General features: G+C 47.1%; 1 long non-coding RNA gene across 2 annotated transcripts; it reads right to left on the bottom strand.

Annotated features, from left to right (window-relative positions):
• Positions 1-264: 264 nt before the first annotated feature.
• Positions 265-7569, bottom strand: LOC145551092 (uncharacterized). 2 transcript variants are annotated; one of them, XR_014086891.1, is made up of 3 exons: positions 7055-7535; positions 6619-6671; positions 265-559 (listed from the first exon to the last, which is right to left on the bottom strand). It is a non-coding gene; the product is annotated as an uncharacterized LOC145551092 (long non-coding RNA). The 2 variants fall into 2 exon arrangements; XR_014086890.1 differs by lacking the exon at positions 6619-6671 and having other exon boundaries at positions 7055-7569.
• Between the last annotated feature and the right edge of the window lie 353 nt (positions 7570-7922).

Here is a 7922-nt window from a genome sequence, read left to right on the forward strand (position 1 = left end):
GTTGCAAAGACAGTTTATTTGAAATGTACATGACCTGACACTGTGTACAAAGAGTCCTTGCTGAAGATGTTATGGTCATTGGTTGTTTAGGCTTGGGGCTTTTTTGTGTTTGTGGCGATACTAGACGGAAACTCAGATTTGGTGAACTTTTAGTTTTAATAGGTTGCACAACAACGCCACCCTGGGAATTTCACCCAGAGAATATTTCTTTTGGTATAAGGCACACAGGTTCAGTTATGCATGAATTTAGCACATCTGAGACAGTTTCAAATTTATAAAACAACCATTTATTAAGCTCTTTTTAAAACACTTTTTAAAACCAGTTTCTTTTTTAAGAATGGGACACAAAGGAAAACAAAGAAAATCAAAGTAAGTGCAGTAGCTGAAGTTACCGGCCAGAGGGGGCGCTATAGGGACGGAATCCACCAAACACAGCAAACAAACAAAAAAAAACCCTTTGACACACCAGACGCAGTGAGACAACCCAAACTCAAGAATCACAGCACGCAGAAGAGGAAGACACCGTCACCACACCAACACCGCCACCGGACCTCAGCAACTGCAAAACAACAAAAGAAAAACAGTTAACCAAGATAACAATCTTAAACCTAATTAGAAAAAAACAATATCAGCCCAACTAAATAAAAGACAAAAAGGGCCGTAAGCAAAATAAGTAAAGTAATAGAAATTAACAATAGCCAATGCAAATTAAAACATCAGGACCATGCGTGGCCCGCTTGTCATGCCACAACAGGAGGTGAAAGGGGTGCGCCGATGCCACACCCCAAACACCGCTTCGATGGAGGCGGATAATACCGCCGCAGTCCAACTTTAAAAACGACTGAGATGGAAGTCCAGGAAAACGAACGCCGACAGAGTAGATTGGAGCAGAACAGAGCAAAGCAGAACAGAGCAAAGCAGAGTAGATCCGAGCAGAACAGAGCAAAGCAGAGTAGATCCGAGCAGAACAGAGCAATGGTCCAACTGTGGGGGGACCTGCCGATCCAAACACGCACACACACACTCGCAGAAGGAGGAAGAGAAGGAGCGCAGCGCAGTGGCGCTTTACCACCAGGATCTTAGTGTAGCACGCACCAGCCAGCCAGAGATTTTGTTACTTTCCGCTGCCAGAGTCCACAGGATGCAAGCCACACAGCGGAAGAGCAAAGACGACACATCCTGAATGAACGCCGCAGCTCCTTATATACCACGCCCACCTTAACAACCGGAACTCCTCACCTGACAACCACCTGTGTGGAATTAGGTGCATTTCTATACCACTACATTCTACCCCCCCTTCTTGCATCGTCGACCCGACGATGACCAATTCAAACCAATACCATTAGTTCCAAGGTCTAAACATCGCTGATACAGTTGACAGGGATGCAGAAGAACCTCCAGGAAGATCGTCTCCTGCTGGCCGTGGAAGATGGTACACATTAGAATGTTGTCCAGCAGTTGTACGTTTGGAGCGACGTAGGGCCACTGGATCAAAACAGCTGACAGTTGGAACAGTCCCAGATGTAGAGGGTTCAGCAGATACAACTGGTTCACATGGTGACCCCGGTTCCCGGGATGCAGTTGGAGGCTGTGATCTACCAGAAGGTAAGTCAGAAGCAACCACCAGGGGTTGTTCACAAACAAACAGATCATAATCAAATGGGCTATTGTCCTCAGACAGTCTCTTTTCTACAGGAGGCAAGTTGTGAGGAGGAATGTGATCAGGAGGAACACCCACCACGGGCTTTAGCATGGTCCGGTGCACCTGTCTTACTTTACTCTGGTCATTCATAGGTGCAATGGTGTAAACAGAGCCATCCTCCTTTGGTGCCCTCAACACTTTATACTTAACCGAGCTCCATCGGTCCCTGGTCTTATGAGGCCCCCTAGCAGTAAAGTCACGCAAAAACACAAATTGACCTTCCTTTAGTGGCAGATGTTTCACATGAGTGTCATGGGCATGCCTTCGGCGATCTGCAGCATGTTTCAGGTGCTCTCTAGCCCAATCAAAGGCTACCTGCAAACGAGCCTGATGCTCTTGAACCCACTCATGGACAGAACCACCAACTGGACTCTCAACTCTACCCAACAGGAAATCTAGGGGCAGTCTAGGTTCCTGACCAAACATCAAAAGGAAAGGAGACTCTCCAGTAGATTGGTGAGGAGTTGTGTTGTAGCAATAAAGAACCTGGGGCAAACAGGCATGCCAATCTCTTTTCCGAGATACAGGCAGCGTCCTTAACAGATTGTGCAGTGTCCGATTAAAACGCTCACATTGGCCATTTCCTTCTGGGTGGTATGGAGTGGTGCGTGATTTTATAATACCATACAAGCTACACAGCTGCTGGATAAGTGAGCTCTCAAAGTTACGACCCTGGTCGGAGTGCAACCGAGCTGGAACACCGAACTTATAAAACCATTCAGACACCAAAACCTTAGCCACAGTGGCTGCTCGCTGATCCCGTGTGGGGACAGCAACAGTATATTTACTGAAAACATCCGTCAAGACCAAGACATTTTCTAAGCCATTCTGAGTGGGCTCTAAGGTGGTATAATCAATAGCCAAAATTTCATTAGGACGTGATGCTAGTAAATGTCCCATGTAGCCATGAGCTTTAGGGTGGACATCCTTTGCCACCTGGCACCTCTCACAAGCCTGGCACCATTGGGCCACTTCAGAGGCCATATGAGGCCAGTAACACCGGGACCGCAAGAGCGCCAAAGTTCGCTCCACTCCCTGGTGACCATGTTCTTCATGGACTTGGGTCAGAACATCTTTAATTAGCACACTTGGTAGCACCAACTGGAACACAACCTCACCCCCGTCAGATCTAAATACCCTTCGATAGAGAACTCCATTTCTCTCGACAAACCGGTTCCACTGTCGAAGCAAAACCAACGTGGATGAAGACAACTGGGCCCGCTCCTCTCGACTGGGATGCTGTCCCCTCTTCCAGAACACCAACATGTCTTGTAAAACAGGATCTGCCTGCTGCAAAGCACAAAGTTCAGCTGTAGTATGCTGTGGCAAAACTGCAACAACTGCTTGGGTTGCCTCAACCTTTTCAATCCCCAAAGCTTCCTGCAATGCTCTAGGCATAGCTGTACCTGGAAGCATGACTTTCACATCTGGTGGATCAGGTGGGTGCTGGCGAGAAAGTGCATCAGCATTGGTGTTACTCTGACCTGACCGGTACTTTATCTCAAAATCAAAAGATGCTAGCTGAGCAGCCCACCTCTGTTCAGTGGCAGCCAATTTAGCGGTGGACAGATGGCTGAGAGGGTTGTTATCGGTGTAGACAATACATCTGTTCCCCAACAGATACTCCCTAAACTTGTCAGTCATGGCCCACTTAAGGGCCAGAAACTCAAGCTTCATGGAGCTGTAATTTACCATGTTTCGCTCTGTGGGTCTCAAACCTCGACTGGCATAAGCAATCGGTCTCACCTTGCCTCCTTGCATCTGAGAGAGAACTGCTCCCAAGCCACCATGGCTGGCATCAACCTCCAAGATAAATGGCTGAGTGAAATCTGCATAGGCCAACACTGGTGTTGTTATCAACTTAGCCTTCAGGATTTCAAAGCTCTTTTGACACTCATCAGTCCAACATGCAGCAAGTCCACAATCTGATTTCTTACCAGCTTTGGCACCAGTACACTGAGCCACAGCTCTATGCAAAGGAGCTGCCAGTTTTGCAAAACCTTCTACAAAACGACGGTAATAACTGGCAAAGCCAAGGAACGACCGAAGTTCTGAAACTTTAGAGGGAGTTGGCCAGTTGGCTACAACTTCAACTTTACTAGGATCTGTAGCAACCCCTTCACCAGAGATCACATGTCCTAAATAACGTACCTCTTTTGAAAGAAGGAACATTTACTGAGCTTTGCTTTAAGCCCCTGTTGCAAAAGTCGATCCAGCACCACCTTCAAGCGTTCCAGATGTTGATCCACACTTGAAGAGAAAACAACAATGTCATCAAGATATAACAGGACAGATTGGCACTGTTGATCCCCAAAAATCCGCTGCATTAACCGCTGGAATGTGCTAGGCGCATTACAGAGCCCAAAAGGCATCCGGTTCCATTCAAACAGCCCAAAGGGGGTACAAAAGGCAGTTTTTGAACGATCTGCCTCCACAACTGGAACCTGATTATACCCGCTAGCCAGATCAAGGGTGGAAAACCAACATGCACCAGACAAGGCATCCAACGACTCTTCTATTCGTGGAAGAGGAAAAGAATCTTTTCGGGTCTTGCTATTCAACTGCCTATAGTCAACACACATCCGAATACTTCCATCTTTCTTTCTCACCAAGACTATGGGGAAGCATATGGGCTGCTACTCTCTCTAATGATCTGTGAAGCTAGTAATTGGTTGATATGGTCCTTCACCACCTCATAATCAGAAGGGGGAATACGCCTATAGCGTTGTTTAACTGGGACATCGTCAACCAAAGGAATTTCGTGAGCTATCACACTAGTACAGCCCAGGTCACCATCATGAGATGAGAAAACTGTCATGTACTGATGGAGCAATGATCTCACCTGACCTTGTTCTTCCACAGGCAGTGAAGACAAATCCAAGTCCTTCACCTGCTGTTGCACACTAACTGAAGCTGTCTGGCACCCCAGCGTGGCTACTTTTGCTGGAACTTCAGTAATTCCTGCAGGGAGACTCACCACATTAACAACATTCAGTGTGCCAACAACAGTGCGGGGGTATAACACCACTTCAGTCAAACCAACATTAATAATGGGTACATAAGCTGTACCCCTGATTACAGGAACCAAAGCAGGGGAAGCAAGCAAACCAGAAGGCAATCCGGACTCTAAAGGTTCAAACAGAGCGGTAGAGCTCGAGTACCCATCAGAACATGTGGCAGCCACAATTTTCATGACTCCACCAGGGATCCGACAGCCCTTCCTACCCCTGACCTTAGCCCTTCCAGGACTACGAGGCTCTTGCAAGTAGGCAGATTGACACTGCTGCAGTGCCTGCACAACTGCCTGGGGTGCCTCAGAGACACCAGACACAGAAGACCAAGCTACACCATGCAGCCCAAACAGTTCCTGATAACACTTCCTGATCACATTCATCCCCAAAACACCTGGGACTTTAGCTGGGAACTCACCACAAGGGTCCTGCACAACTAAAACACCACAGTTGGGAATCAATTTGCCACAGAGTTGTACATCAAGTTCTAAATAGCCAACATAAGGAATCCTAAGACCATTGGCAGCTCTAAGCTCCAACCAATGACACGAATGGAGGCGCTCCCAACCCCAGGACTCCATATGCTGACGAAAAAAACTCTCAGAGACAGTGGACACCATTGAACCAGTATCCACCAAACATGTGACTGTTACACCACCCATGACTACATCTGCATGAGGACAAGCTGAAATCAATTTAGAAGTACCCAAGCTTCCAATAACGGCTTGTGAGCCAGTAGCATCCCCACCCAAACTGTGGCTCTGCAGTTCGGTGGGAACTAGTTTTCCGCCGCTGAAGCAGAATGGGACCGAGTAGCTGAATCTGACTGAACTTGGGTTCGACGAGGGGCACGCACCCCGTCACACTCTCGTGCAAAATGACCAGGCTGATTACACCGCCTACAGATAACTGGACCAGCAAAGGGTGGACGGTTAGGACGACGGAAATTCTGCAACTGAGAAATGCTCTCACTAAGCTGCTGGAGCTGCTCTTGCTGATGCTTTAGCATTTCTCTTATCTGACTCATTTCCGTTGCTGATGTCAAAGAAGCTATCTGAGAACCGCCATGAACCCCATACTGGACACCATAAACTGAAGGAACCGACTGACTGCGGCTTCTCACAGGATGAGGTACCCCTTCGCGTTCCCACTGGATCGCTGCAGTCCTGACATCAAGCAAAGTGCTGTCTGGCCTCACGCGTACGAGCTGCTTCAGCTCACGACGCAGAGAACCGTCCAACACCTGCTCAACAAACTGATCTCTTAGCAGCGTCTCAGAATTCAACATACCAGCAGGTGCGCGTTGCTTTACCTTCTCCATAAGACCCATTAATGCGAGGGAGAACTCCTGAAGACTCTCTCCCTCTTGTTGTCTTCTGGAAAAGAAGGCCTCTTGCAGAGCAACATATGACTCTGAGCAACCATACAATTCCTGTAAGATTTCAAATATCCTAGCAGGGTCCTCTCTCTCTGCACTAGAGCGATACTTTATTTCATTCCTAGCCTCTCCATCCAAGTGATCAAACAGGAAAAACGCTTGGTCAGCCACAGATAGATGTCGCGCTCTCATACACACCTTCGCTTCCTCCATCCACTCACTCAATCCTATGCCTGTCCTTCCTCTAAAGATGGGGCATTTCCTATCTCTAGGCACAAAAATCAGTCTCTCTGCTACAGGGAGACTAGGCGTAGGAGGGGCATTAGGCAATGCTGAAGAAGTGGACGGCTGAGCACTTAAGCTAGCCTGCCCTTGTCGCAACTGCTCATTGTCAGCTCTTAAGCTTGCTACCAGCTTTTTAAGTTCCTGAATTTCTTCTTCCATTGTCACAAGCTTATGCTGCTTCTGATTACTGCAGTGCAAAAATTAAAAAAAATCTACGGTTAAACTATTAACACCTCACCCACCACTTTAAAGCTCTACATGGAACCACTGCTGCTCTGTCTCTGGATCGGCCAATCTGCACAAATAGGAGGGAAAAAAAAATACACAAAATATTGAAAAACAAATACTTGTCTCAGATGTTCATAAAAAGCATAATCCTGCCAACAACGCCAAAAATGTGGCGATACTAGACGGAAACTCAGATTTGGTGAACTTTTAGTTTTAATAGGTTGCACAACAACGCCACCCTGGGAATTTCACCCAGAGAATATTTCTTTTGGTATAAGGCACACAGGTTCAGTTATGCATGAATTTAGCACATCTGAGACAGTTTCAAATTTATAAAACAACCATTTATTAAGCTCTTTTTAAAACACTTTTTAAAACCAGTTTCTTTTTTAAGAATGGGACACAAAGAAAAACAAAGAAAATCAAAGTAAGTGCAGTAGCTGAAGTTACCGGCCAGAGGGGGCGCTATAGGGACGGAATCCACCAAACAAACAAAAAAAACCCTTTGACACACCAGACGCAGTGAGACAACCCAAACTCAAGAATCACAGCACGCAGAAGAGGAAGACACCGTCACCACACCAACACCGCCACCGGACCTCAGCAACTGCAAAACAACAAAAGAAAAACAGTTAACCAAGATAACAATCTTAAACCTAATTAGAAAAAAACAATATCAGCCCAACAAAATAAAAGACAAAAAGGGCCGTAAGCAAAATAAGTAAAGTAATAGAAATTAACAACAGCCAATGCAAGTTAAAACATCAGGACCATGCGTGGCCCGCTTGTCATGCCACAACAGGAGGTGAAAGGGGTGCGCCGATGCCACACCCCAAACACCGCTTCGATGGAGGCGGATAATACCGCCGCAGTCCAACTTTAAAAACGACTGAGATGGAAGTCCAGGAAAACGAACGCCGACAGAGTAGATTGGAGCAGAACAGAGCAAAGCAGAACAGAGCAAAGCAGAGTAGATCCGAGCAGAACAGAGCAAAGCAGAGTAGATCCGAGCAGAACAGAGCAATGGTCCAACTGTGGGGGGACCTGCCGATCCAAACACGCACACACACACTCGCAGAAGGAGGAAGAGAAGGAGCGCAGCGCAGTGGCGCTTTACCACCAGGATCTTAGTGTAGCACGCACCAGCCAGCCAGAGATTTTGTTACTTTCCGCTGCCAGAGTCCACAGGATGCAAGCCACACAGTGGAAGAGCAAAGACGACACATCCTGAATGAACGCCGCAGCTCCTTATATACCACGCCCACCTTAACAACCGGAACTCCTCACCTGACAACCACCTGTGTGGAATTAGGTGCAT

This window comes from Poecilia reticulata, chromosome 3 (assembly GCF_904066995.2).
Source record: "Poecilia reticulata chromosome 3, P_reticulata-male-v2, whole genome shotgun sequence".
Lineage (NCBI taxonomy): Eukaryota > Metazoa > Chordata > Actinopteri > Cyprinodontiformes > Poeciliidae > Poecilia > Poecilia reticulata.